We start from the raw sequence: 14,030 nt of genomic DNA, 5'->3' as shown, positions 1-14,030 counted from the left end.
TTTCACAATACATATCTACAAATACAGCCCTACCGAAAGTTCTGGAAGGAAAACTCCAACCCAAGGAAGTTAACTATGCTCACAAAGACATAGGCAATAGATAATCCCACTTCACCAGAACCCAAGGGCAGAGCAGGACAAATATATTCACAATACCACTGACAACAACAAATCTAAAACAAACAAGCATTAATCATCAATGGTCCTTATTCTCCCTCAACATTAATGGTCTTAACTCAGTTATAAAAAGGCACAGGCTAACAGAATGGATACAAAGATAGAATCCATCCTTCTGCTGCTTACAAGAAATATATCTAAGCTTCAAGGATAGACATTACCTCATGGTAAAGGGCTGGGAAAAGATCTTCCAATAAAATGAACCCAAGAAGCAAGCAGGTGTGGATATCCTAATGTCTAACAAGTTAGACTTCAAACCAAAATTAATCAAAAGAGATGAAGATGGTCATTTTGTATTCATTGCAGGAGAAATCCATCAGTATAAAGTCTCAGTTCTGAACATCTATGCCCCAAATACAAAGACATCCACATTCGTAAAAGAAGTGCTACTAAAACTCAAAGCTCACATAAAACCTCCCACACTTACAGTGGGAGACTTCAACATGCCACTCTCACCAATAGACAGGACCACCAATCAGAAACTCAACAAAGAAACAAAAGAACTAACAGAAGTTATGTCTCAATTGGGTTTAACAGACATCTATAGAACATTCCATCCAAACACAAAAGAGTATACCTTCTTCTCTGCTTTTGTCATCTTTTAAGTGAAAGTTTTTAGGACCCAGGTTGTAGGTGCCAGTTTGTTAGGAGCACTTTCCCGCTATCCTGGTCCCAGTGCCATGTCAGCCCCAAAATAACACACAGAGACTCTATTAGTTATAATTCTGCTGGCCAATGACTAGAGCTTCTTATTGGCTATCTCTGTCTTAAATATTAACTCCTAATTACCAATATGTGTATTTCTACATGTTCTTATATTACCTAGAATGACAGACTCGCATCCTCTCTTCCTGAGATCACATCGCGACTTCGTCCTAGGTTTCCCAGAATCCTCCAACTCTCTTAGTCCCACCCCTATCTTGCTTTGCTTTTCTATTGGCCATCAGTGCTTTATTCATTAACTAATAAGAGAAACATATTTACAGAATGGCATCTCCCATCACTTTCAGGTGAAGTTTATCCCATTTTCCTTTAACAATCATGCCTTTGTGGACTCCTCTCCTCGTTGGAGGGTATTTATCTCTTGGGCACCTATAACACAGCTCATCTGTCTCCATCATGGAGATTGGGCTGTCCTGACATAAGCAGAGAAAATCACTACAGCTTAGCCTAGCCAGCACATGGTGGGGCTACTGGGGGTTAAGGTGTATAGTGATTACTGAAATTCTTGGGGCTTGAGGATATGAGTATGGAGACTTGAGAAATTTGTAAAACGTCATTGAACTAGATAGAAAGTTGTATTTTGGACAGGTTAAACAAAGGGTTAATAGGAAGTAAGGGCAAGATGGAGAAGCCAGTGAAAGAGTCCCAGGAAGGAGCATGGGTCTATTTCCAGTGTCTCAATCCCAGGGTAAGGATTTAAACCAGGATGGTTGTGAAATGGCAATATTTTAGAATTATATCTTTAAAACCATGGTGAAATAATAAAGGTATTTAATTTAGAGCCCCTTCACATCGCTGCTGGCCCATGTTTTATGGAGTAGCATTGCAATTAGGCAAGGCTGTCTGGAAACTCTTGGAATGTTTCGTTTTGGGATGCTGGCTATATTTCTTAAGCACTGAAAACCTGTCATTGGGTGGAGCCCAAGCCGTGCCTAATGGCTTGTGCTGTGATGTCTTCAGAGTTTAGACACCTTTTTGGGGAAGAGTAGTAATGTGCATTCAACCTCTTAATATTCATATGCATTTGAGCTCATATTTTTTTCTAAGGAATCAGACAATTATGTAGTTACCCAATGCAGGTGAGTGCACCAGCTCTTGGGGATGCTGTAAAGTGCCACCCGCCCGCTAGATTTATGGGGGATGTGGAATCATTGCTCTGAGGATGAAATATTCATGAAATAAAGACGAGAACTGCACAAATGGGAGCTGACATGAGGATTGAGGGATGAATCATCCATCACTGGGGTGGAAGTTGGAATTCTGGTCTCTCCCTGTCGTGCCTGCCATGCCTCATGTATCCATGGCAGACAGGGCCCGATGAAGGCCAAGGTAGCTGGAAATCAAGTGGCAGCATAGCAGGATACTCTTTGCTCTGTGTGGATGTCCCTCCAAGCTTCTTCCCTGTGAGTGACTGAATACTAGGAGTCCTAGCTTCAACTTCATGCCCTACTTTACCTCCACTCCTGTGCTATACATATTGCATGCAGTCATCTTAACCCTTGCCAGCATTTAAGGAAGGCTTAAATTAAGGAAAGTACTGCAAGAGTACCACTCAGAAGTGCTGATACATGGATGACACATCTGCCTTCTTGCATCTGCTGCCTCCTGGAGGCAGGCTTGTCACAGGGCAAGGACACTGGGATTTCTTGGGGTGTACAGAACAATGAATTTCTACCTAGCAATTTCCAGAAGATATGGAGAATAAAGAAAGAGACTAAGTTCTTCCCTGAGTCAGATTCTAGGACAGTATCTTAGAACCCTGGGTTTTGTCTTCTGTTAAAAACTGAGACTAGCTGTCAGACAGTTTAATACATTCCAGAAATTAGCACTGAGCTGTTGCTGGAGTCTTCTTGTCCTACCAGGTCCTGCATCCTTCTCTGCCCCAAATAAACACTATAGTAATTATTAAACTGTTGGGTGATGGCTAGGGTTTCTTATTAGCTAGCTCTCTCTTAATTATTAACCCATTTCTATTAATCTATGTATTTCCACATGGTCTTGGCTTACCAGAGAATGCCCAGACCTGTTACTCCTTTGCCAGCTACATAGCATCCCCTTCTGGATCCTCACTGCCTACTTTTCTCAGAGTTCTCCTAGTCTCCTAGTCCTGCCTGTTTTCCTACCTCTATTGGCCAAACAATGTTTTATTCATCAACCAATAAGAGGCCCCATCACAGGGCTTTCCAATGAGAAGGCATGGAACACTTACACACCACTAAATGTTTTAGAACCAGGTCCCTGGCAAGGCTATCTCTGCCTGTGACCACTGCCCATCTCCCTTGTTGTGGGTACTTTTTACCTCTCTTTGCCTCAAGCCTTCCAGTATATATTTACCTCTGCATTTAAATCACTTTGCCCACTCTCTGGAACACAGGAGCTCTCATGCGGGGGTAATGAATACTATTGAGGTTTGAACATTTTCTATGTGACAGGAACCCAAAGATGAATATTTTACCAAGAACACTAGCTCATCTGGTCATAGGAGCTCAAACATATTTATTGAATGAATGAACCAGTCTGGGCTCCTATGAAGAAAATGTTATCAAATGTTAAATTGTTGTATAATCATTGCAGCTGGATCAATTACTTTCAATTTTGGCTGTGTAACAGAGATGATTAATTCTGGAGCTTTTGAGAAGTGCAGATGCTTGAGCCCAGTTTCCATAAGGTCATATTAAGAGGATCTGGAAAACTGTAATTTACAAAATCTCCACATTCATTTCTGATATCTTGCCAAAGGTTAAAACCTTTCAACATCATTCTACCAAAGTGTACAAGAACCTTCTGTGATGAAGAAGGTGAGCCTGTCAATGTAGAAGAGAATCCCAGGGTTGAATGTAGGTGAGGAAGAGTACTGGTCTCAATACTGCATTCTCCATGTGTCACCTTGAGCTGGCCATTTCACTGCTAGTCTCCGTTTATCCCCCTGGGTCCTGCAGCTCCTACCTGATGTTTGTTTGTTGTGTCTCATTTCCCTGACCAGAAAAAGTTGAGAGGAAGGGTGGTCAGACACTCTCCGGAGGTGCTTCAAAGGCGATTCATCACCCCCTGAGCTTATTTCATTGTCTTGAAATTCAGCCTTTTTGTTTCCACCTAATCACAACTCTGAGACCCAAACCCAATTTCTAGCTACTTCTAAGAGGATTGTGTTGGTGGCATCTTTCCCATCCATCCGGTGCCATTTACCACCCGGTGGGTCTCAATGGTAACAGGAGAATGCTTTCAACAACCATCCAGGTCAGATGGGAGGTCCCTGAGCCCTGGTTTTATTCCTGCCCACCTTAAAGTAGAAACTGTTGGATTCCAAACACAGTCAGTTCTAATGAGTCCCACGTGTAACGTGCTGTTACATAGATGATAGCTTAGTTAATTACCGTTTTCCAATACACTGTATTATTTCCACATTGGTGAACAGCGGCTTAATTACAGAACTTTATCTCTGCTAGAAAATGCCTGAGAGAGGTTCCCTGGTAACCTCTGTTTCTGCATCTGTCTTCATCCTTAACATGGGATGAGGAATGCAGAGCTGCAATCCAGCCGATTCATGGAAAAATGCAATCAATGAATTTTATGTCATATTCAAGGATGTTGGACTACAGTAGTTTAATAAGGCAGCTATAAGTTCCCAGGTCTCTTTCCACAGCTGTCATTACCCGGCTGAACACTGAAACCTTAGGATAATGAGGACGTAAACTGATGTAGTTCACATTAAAAAAAAAGTTATTTGATTTGCATAGCATTATAGAATGCATCATTTTGTCTGAAAGAGGGATAATTATTCAAGTCACTCCGGCCACTTCCCTTGCTTAAGCAGATTACTTCTTTCTCTTCATTCCTCGGCCAGAGACATATAAGATCCAAACAGATATGACCTTGCATGTGTTAAATCTGTGGCCCCAGATAATAAAAGAGATCAAACCTTCAAAGGCCCCAAACAAGGTGGAGTTGTGCTTCTTGCCCCTCAATTCTGGCTCTCAGACTAAGCAGCAGAAGCAGGCAGTTTAAGAATGTTGAGACTGAGATAGGCTGCATTCAGGTCAGGCTGCTTTTATGCCAGTTCTGTTCATTTTCTTGTATGGGATACTCCTGTTGGACTCCTCCTCTCCCAGGGTTTCTCTTGGTCATGGTGCTCCTGGAATAATGAGATTTGAATAGAAAGAGAGGTCCAACTGATTTCAGGAAGTTGGATTCTTGACAGCCATTTAGCATGGGAAGTTCTCTCTGGAACATTTCTTCAATTGGTGTGAACATTTTCTGTGTATCCTGACAGATAAAGGTTAAAGGCTAATAGATAACCACAATTGGGAGTTGATCTGCACTGCATGGCTTTACATTCCATACAACTGATTCATCCATCCTTAATTTGAGGCAGGGAAAAATACTCTAGGTTAAGAAACTATTTAAGATCTTTCTATCAGATATACAGGAAGAGTCAGCCAACAAAATTACACTCCACATTTTTGTTGTTGTTGTTGTTGTTGTTGTTGTTGTTGTTGTTGTTGGTGGTGGTGGTGGTGGTGTGTGTGTGTGTGTGTGTGTGTGTGTGTGTGTGTGTGTGTGTGTGTTCATGCTTTGTTTTATTCTGGTTTTGCTTTTCATATGTTTTTAAGATAGAGCATGAAGGTGGGTGAGGAGTGAGTTGGGGTAAGATCTAGGAGGAGTTGGAGGAGGGGGAAGAATATGATCAAAATATATTGCATGAAATTTTCAAAATTTAAATTAAAAAAGAGTGAAATACCCATTCCTTGGGTTAGTCTTTAATACTGTGATAATACTTGACCTTACAGCTATATTAAAAGGTTATTATGTGTGCCCTACCTCCACCCTAGACCACAACTGCTTCTCATTTGGTGCCTTGAATATCGATGCTGAAGACATTCAGATAAAGTCCTTCTCTTGTTCCTGTTTTTCTTCACAGGACTTTTGTTGAGACACCACACCAAGCTATGTTTGTTTCTGTGGCACTGGGTAGACAGTGTTGTTTTCTGTCTATCAGAGACACTCAGATCCCTGTATCCCTAGGGCATTCTTCTACAGGAATTTATCCTAACTTTATTTCCAATGCCTGAAAAATAGGAAGGAGCTAAAGAATAAAAATCTCATGAATGGTATTGAGCTAGACAATGTATAGGATAACATCCCCACTGATTTCCCTCCATTTTTCCTATGGCACTTGCTACTTATAGGTATCATGATCTCAGAAGCAGCTTCCCAGCACAAATGACCTAAGTCATACCTCTCGGAGGTCTCTGATCACTTAAATCCTGGGTGTTTTTACATGGCTATGAAGTTACTTGCAATGCCATTTCCATTATGATGCCAAGCCAATTTCCACAATGTTCCCTCACCCTTCAACCAGTGTGCTCCTTTATTATTCTGTTTCTTCCTGGCCTGAAATGAGTTCCTCGTTTTCTTATGGAAGCTGTCAGTTTCCTTGCTGTGAGAGATGGTCTGAAAAGTGCTGTACATGTATTAACCAGAAGCCAAGCACAGTATGCCACCTATGAACTCATGGACATTTAGACAGCATGAGACTGTTGAGTCAAAGAATGAATTACAGGGTACTTTAGTAGTTTGCCCACCTGAAAAATGTGGTCTTGAGTCTTCCTAATATTGGCTTTGTGAATGGCATCATCAAAAAGGAGGAGGTCTTATGCTCCTGATTCCAAGTGGCCTCCTAATGGGGAGCCCTGACTCTTATTTCCATAGGAGCTCAAAGCAGTCAACTATAAAGCCTCTGCTTTGCACGGTGATTTCTTCTTCTTCTCCTCCTCCTCTTCCTCCTTCTTCTTTGTCTTCTTCATCTTCTTCTCCTCTTCTCCTTCTCCTTCTCCTTCTTCTCATGTCAACCTCTTGGCATTTCTAAAATACCTACAACCTAAACAGAGGTTCTGTTCCCCCTCTCTCTCTGACATATGCTTTGAACACTAGACCACTGGAGAGATTATATTTTAGAAATGAGCCTTGGCATCATATTTTTTTCTTGGAGTCTGACATCAGAAAGGGCCAGCTGAAGCCACCATCTTTCCTGGAACATTGGCATCCACAGAGCCACAAATAGTACCCTTATCTGGGAGCTGGTATATCTCTTTTCCTGCACACTTGTCCACTTCACTGGAGTGTGGGTTGAAACTGAGGGAGCAGGTGATATATTCCTTGAGCTCTCAAGCTTAGCGACTACCTTGATTCATTCTAACATTGAAGATATAGCATCACTTTACTTGAGAAGAATCACAGCAGTCTTTATTTTCTTTCTTCAGCAGATAAACAACCCCAAGATCTGCTGTTATGTTCCCCACTGTGGTGAGGGTCATGGATGAGGTTTGCCCATTTGAGAAGCCTCAACCCTCTTGACATCTCACTACCTCTTAACTTAACCACTTAAACACCCATGCCATATTAGCTAGATGGTGACATGCTTACCCTCTGGAATGAACTAGAGATTGTACAAAGAAAAACAAACTAGGTTACCAGGTAGGACAGTGTTGCTTTTCCACATAGGACGTCTGGGTCCTCTAACACTCATGGGGTTGTGGAATTATTCTGAACCTGATCCTCTATGTGTAAAGCAGGGGTGACAGCATCAAGCTTTGGAGGGGTATGAGTTCCAACTGTAAATGCATGGGGCATGTTAAGGGACCAAGACCATTTTCTCTATTTCCCCAGCACTGTATTTATCGCCTTCTACTTCTACCAGTTCTTCAAAGCATCTAGCCATGGGTTTGTCCCTGGGTGTTTCAGGGAAGCTAAGATAAGTACAGTGGGGAGGAAATGAGCTGCTGATGCCTGCTTTCAGGGTCACTGCTTTAGAAAGATTAGTGTTGTTATGTATGGATTCCCCAGATAGTCAAGGGTTGACCATCTGATTGAGGGAAGGTGGGAACAATGGAGGATACTGTATCTGGCAAGCTGGTTCCTCCAGGTATCCAGATTTTGCAGAAAACTGACCTCAGCACACTCTTGGGATGTCCTTTGACCCTCCTGTACTTTCTCTCCAGGACAAAGAGGTGAATCTGGAGCAGGTGCACCGACGCATAAACAGCCTCATGGATGAAGACATTGCTCACAAGCAAATTTCCCCAGCGTCCATTGAGCTCTCTGCCCTGGAGATGGGAGGCCTGGCTCCAAGTCAAGCTTTGGAGCCAACAAGGGAGTACCAGAACACCCAGCTCTCAGTCAGCACCTTTCTGCCTGAACAAAGCAGCCATGGCACCAGCCGGACACTGTCATCAGGGCCCAGCAGCAACCTGCCACTGCCGCTGAGCAGCTCAGCCACCATGCCCTCTATTCAGTGCAAACACAGGTCACCCAATGGGGGACTGTTCCGACAGAGCCCTGTGAAGACCCCCATCCCTATGTCCTTTCAGCCCGTGCCTGGAGGTGTCCTCCCAGAGGCTCTGGACACCTCTCATGGCACCTCCATCTGACTGTCGCCTGCCCTCCTGCCCGTCCTCCCACCCACCCGACCAGCAGAGCTTTTTAATACAAGAAAATGACAACACAGACCACACACACACACACACACACACACACACATACACACACACACACAAAGAGAGACTCTTTCATTTTTCTTGTATATAAATGTAAATAATGACAGAATGGAGTGGGGTAAAAGTGTATTTTGAATATTCCCAATTTTCGAAGTCAGTAAAAAAAAAAAAAACAAAAACAAAAACAAACAAAAAAAAACAACAAAAACTGTATGAATGACTTTGTAAATTTTGTTCTATATGAATAAAAAGGCAAATTACTTGTGATCATTCTGAAGTGCCAAAGGAGCCCCCCTGTTCCTGGGCCTTTCTGAGGACAGGAAGGACCATCAGAGAAGAAGCTCCTGGCTGCTGGGAAGAAGGAAGACCTGCAGGAACCCCGAATGCTGCTTGCTGCTGTGCTCACAGCTTTCCCCTCTTGTCCTTTTCTAAGTCCCTCATTGTTCCTCTGGTGTCCTTGGGTAGATTCAGTGTGTGTCTGAGTCTGGAGCCCAGGTTGGGTGGACCCATCTGGTCCCTATGGAGCTGTAGGGTAACCTGACCTAAACATGGCCCTGGACAATCAGGCTCAAGATGCTGAGGTCACTGTGTGTCACAGTGTATAGCATGCAACTGTCCCCAAGGCCTCAGAAAAGATGCCCATATTGAGGCCACAGTCTCTGAGGCTTTGATACCAGTATGTTGGAACAGTATATTATTGATCTTACATTTTTTTTTTTACTCTTTTTCTATTAGAAGAATCAATCAGTGACAGACTATAGGAAAGGAGAGCAGGCCCCATCTAAAAGGTGAAACTGACCTGAGTGGGTTATAGATTGAGTTTGTTATATATACTGTAGGATGTGGGTGGGGGATGAGAAACCAGGTAAAGACTGTTCGCTTAGATTAGGCTCCATAGCAATGTGGTTATAGAGACACAGGGAGTAGAAGCATCATGGACAAAGGTAGAAGGCTTCCACTGAAAGGAGTTGGGGGAAGTTTCTCCAAATGATGGGGAGATTGGGGCACAAACAAGAGGGACCACACAGGGAAGAAGCTTGGCTCTTTGGGGAAGCACAGCAATGTAATGTTTGAAAGAAAAGACCCCTTTGCCCTAATGAAGATATATAGTCCTTAAAGAAAGACTACGTCTTTAGCTATTTATGAAGTTAGCTAGCCAGGACCAGATCTCAGTACTAGCCCTTTCTCAAGACTTACTATCTTTTCAACACCAGGAGTCCTCAAACAATAAAGTAGCCTACAGCAAGGATCCTCCTGGCTGAAAGCATCATATATCCTCCAAGATAGTGAATTTACTGGTAAGTCCTATTTCATAAAACTAAGCTAACCTAAGGATCTTACCTCTCTACATTGCCCTTTGTGGGGTAACTTAACTGTAGAAATAGCAATGATCCATCAGGAGGAATTGAAGTTGTATCTCTTTAAGTTGCTTCTTCCTATTTTGAAGACCAAGGTGTCTCTGATCTCCTGCACTGCTGGGATATAAAACATAACCTCAGCCAACTCCAAAGGAATGGAGCTCCTACCCCCACCACAAATTCAGGTGTCTAGATCTTGGTCTGTGGTTATGAAGGAATACAAAGTCCATTGCCCCTTCTGTACTTCTGTATTGTAGAGCTGGTTGTGAGGTCCATTCATAAAGGTCATAACAGGCCCAGAATGAGTTTATTTCCCAAAATCCCTAATAATGTTAATGAGGAGAAAGGAGTGACTGTATCACAGAGTCAGCTAAGATCACCAGAAAAAAGACAATGTTCATTGTTACGTATCTTTGGCTACTGGGAATCCCATGATGCTAGTGTTACTGGAGTGGTTCAGAATTTCTCCAGCCAATGGGGACCTTGGAGATAGGTGCACATGGAAAAGCCTAGATTGGCTACCTAGATTGTATAGGCTTTGCTTTCATTTCATTAGCTCTTTGGGAAACTTGCATTAGAGGGTTAATTTTTCATATATATATATATATATATATATATATATATATATATATATATTCATTTTAAAAATCACACTCTGGTCTCACTGCCTTATCTTACACCTGTCTGTATCCCAAAGATGACCTGGTTTCTTTGGCATATCATGGATATGGTATATCTTTGCTTAAAAGTAAGAGACTGTGTGTGTGTGTGTGTGTGTGTGTGTGTGTGTGTGTGTGTGTGTAAAGAGAGGGAGAGTGAGGGGAGGGATTGGGGAAGGGAGGGAGAAAGAGATTCTCTTTGTAAGGAAAATATAATGCTCCTAGATGGTCTAACACCTCACGGTGTTGTTATTACCATATTTATGTCATTTTTTTTTGTTTGTTTGTTTGGTTGGTTGGTTGGTTTTTTGTTTGTGTATGTGTTTGTTTGTTTGTTTATTTTTTCCCTACCCTTGGCATAAGGGGAAATGATTGATATTCAAGCAAGTTCTCTAGGGGGAGACAACAACAAAACCCAGATTCTTCCCAACTCAGCTGTGTCAGCTCAGAATGTATCTTTTTCATGCTTTGCTCTGTGGATTTATAACTCTGTTTAGACTCTTCCATACATTTTAGGTATATTTTGTGCCTTCAGACACTGCAAATAATAATCAGCATTTGGATTAAAGTTGTTTAATAATAAAATGTGTCTGCTCCTAATGATCTTATTCTTTGAGATTGAAGTGCACCCTGTTTCTGGGTGTGCTGTACCAGGTATTGAATTCTGCCTGTTGGCGTGCATAATTGTTGGGGGAACTCTTCTCCCCAAGTGGGTCTCAGGTAGACATGGGGATAGACCACACCCTCTCTATCCTGTGTATATCCAGGGTCCCCCAATAAAGCCAGCAGGTAGTAGAAAGAAAGACTGGGCAGCAATTCTAGACCTTGGTTAGTCGAACAACTTCCTTTATAAGACTGAGTTCTTGGAAAGCTCTTGGGGAGAACTGGGCCATAACACACAGTGCATTATGGATACCCTTTCTCATACCAGCTGTGTTTACTCTTCTCATATCTGTGTTCACTATGATCACAGAGTAGCCTTACATTTTCATGCTTAGATCCCATGAGATCCTGATTTTGACTTCTCAGTGTTTGCCCTTTACAAGGCATACACTCTCGAGGACATGTCCCACACTTAGTTCTCTCCGTTCTGGACTCCTTCTCTATACCTGCCTGATAATTGTCCTTCTCAGTCTCACCTACAACATCTGTGTTCCCTTTTGATTTCTGGAACTTTGTGGAGAAAAAAAGCCTTGGGGTAAGTTAAGATGATCTGAGAAGGTTGGTTTTCATAATAAAGATCTCAACTTCTGGAAACTGGAAGAAGAATGTCACGCCAGGCCCTTGTTTATTCCACCTCTGCAGCAATACAAGCTTCTCTCATCTGGAAGTAAGGTCTTCAGACAGGAGATGGGGCCAGAGAAGCGACTTTCCCACATTATCTAGGCAGACAGATGGGGCCAGACAAGGGTAATGGTAAGAATCCTGTAAACTGCAGACTTCCTGAGCAAATTGGGAGCATGTGGTGGGGGCAAGTAGGAGAAAGAGGAGGGGAGAAGAGGAGAAGGGAGGAGAATAGGAGGGATCGGGAAGCTCGAGTTGGGGGAAGAACAGAAAAGGAGAGCAAGGAAAGAGATGCCTTAATAGAGGAAGCCATTATGGGTTTAACGAGAAATCTGGCACTAGGGAAATATCCAGGGATCCACAAGGATGACCCCAACTAAGAATCTAAGCAATAGTGGAGAGGTTATCTTAAATGCCCTTTCCCTATATTGAGACTGATGAATACCTTAAATGCCATGATAAAGACTTCATCCAGTGACTAATAGAAGCAGAAACAGATTCACAGAAGTCGCTGAGCCATACATACTCCTGGAATCCAGTTGTAGAGAGGAAGAAGTGATGAGTAAAGGGGTCAAGACCATGCTGGGAAACCCACAGAAACAGCTGACCTGAACTAGGGGGAGCTCACGGACCCCAGTCTGACAGCTTGGGAACCAACATAAGACCTAACCAGGCCCCATGAACTGGGGTGTCAGTTGGTGGGCTTGGGCAATGGATGGGGCCTCTGGCAGTGTAACCAGTATTTATCCCTAGTGCACAAATGGGCTTTGGGAGTCCATTCCCCATTGAGGGTTACTCTTTCAGGCTAGATACACAGGGAAGGGCTAAGACCTGCCCAAATGATGTGACAGATTTTTGTGATCCCCCTTGGGAGGCCTCACCCTCCCTAAGGAGGGGATGGAGTGTGAAATGGGGGCTGGTGGGGAGAATGGGAGTATGGGAGGGAGAGGGAACTGGGAATGGTATGTAAAATAAAATTGTTTTAATTTAAATAAAAAATAATAAAATGAAGTAAGTTCCATTCCTAAATTCTATACAATGCATTATGTCATGGCAAAAAGAATTATATACTTAATCCTGTCTTCAAGCTCTAACATAGGAGCAATGGCATACACAGAAAGGAAGAGAACACCAGGTCTAATGGCTGGGACACAATGAGTATTTACCTTTTATGGCCTCTGCTTCTCCATTTAATAACCTCTTAGTTTAATAACAGATAAGAAACCATAATAAAACTTTCAACATTATTAAATATTATAATTACATCTTAAGTATAATTAAGTATCTCATGTAATAAGAGAGATGGACAATGTCTGGTGTACTAAATTGGCTGTCTCGTGCCTCTGCCTTCATTTTCAGTAAACCTCATTTTCAAAAAATGCACTCATGAATGAGCTCCTATTGCCTTAAAGCCTTGTATTGTACTCCTAGATTTGACAAGACAAGATCAGATAAATGCTAAATAATTTTAACTCTTCTTTTTAATTTAAGCCGTCCCTGGCTGCACTCATAGTAAATGAAGCAGCATTTCTTTTCTAATACTTAGAGCATTTTCATTTCATACCATGACTTGTTTTTAACAAATAATTTATACTTAATTCTTATCTTCAGACTAAGAGATTCCAGATAATAGTTCTTTTCCTTGTCAATAATCTTAATCACTGCTCTACTTTTCCTCTCTTGGCAGTGTTTTAAACAGAAGAGATTAGATATGAAAGAAGAGCACGTAGCCCAGATATAGCTGGACTTATAGGCACTGCCTACAAAAGAGGGAAGGGTCATTACAAGTGCTGTGTGATAACCTCCATCCCCATAGTCTAACCTGCATCCTCAGCTCCAATAGCAGCAAGCTCAAGCCATGGAAATGTAAAATGACAATGGACAGACTCTGAAAGAGGCCATCAAACAGGCCCCTGACTATTTAGGGTGAACAATTATATATGGTATTCAAAGAATACTCAATGACTGACAGATTCTAAAATGCAATTCCCAGGAGTAACTAGATATCAAAGCTTAAAAAAAAAACAAAAAAAAAAAAAAAAAAAAAAAAAAAAACAAAAGAAAACAAAGTGTTCACAAACATATTAAAACGCAATATATTGACACTAAAAAGAAATGCCTGAACACACTGGCATATGTGTATGCCCAGGTTCAATAATCTACACCTATGCAGACTTGTTCACCCTATCTAGCACACACATGTAGCATTTAAAAAGCATAGTTGTGGGCTTGAGTGCTGCAGAGCTGGAAAAACAGGTCCAGGGGAAGAAAGATGCTGCTTGAGGGCATTTCTGCCCAGTGCACAGCTTCAATATAACAATCAGCCAAGCAGTGCT

General features: G+C 42.1%; 1 protein-coding gene across 1 annotated transcript in view; it reads left to right on the top strand.

Annotated features, from left to right (window-relative positions):
• Window positions 1–8,582, top strand: part of Grid1 (glutamate ionotropic receptor delta type subunit 1) — a 293,681-nt gene extending 285,099 nt beyond the window's left edge. The window contains exon 13 of the mRNA XM_051206794.1: window positions 7,899–8,582. The gene's annotated coding sequence lies outside the window, so the exon portion shown is untranslated. The remainder of the gene's footprint in view (window positions 1–7,898) is intronic.
• The last annotated feature ends 5,448 nt before the right edge of the window (window positions 8,583–14,030 follow it).

This window comes from Phodopus roborovskii, unplaced genomic scaffold, assembly GCF_943737965.1.
Source record: "Phodopus roborovskii unplaced genomic scaffold, PHOROB, whole genome shotgun sequence".
NCBI classification, from domain to species: Eukaryota; Metazoa; Chordata; class Mammalia; order Rodentia; family Cricetidae; genus Phodopus; species Phodopus roborovskii.
Note: the sequence above shows the minus strand (reverse complement) of the source record. Positions and strands in the feature narration are given on the sequence as shown.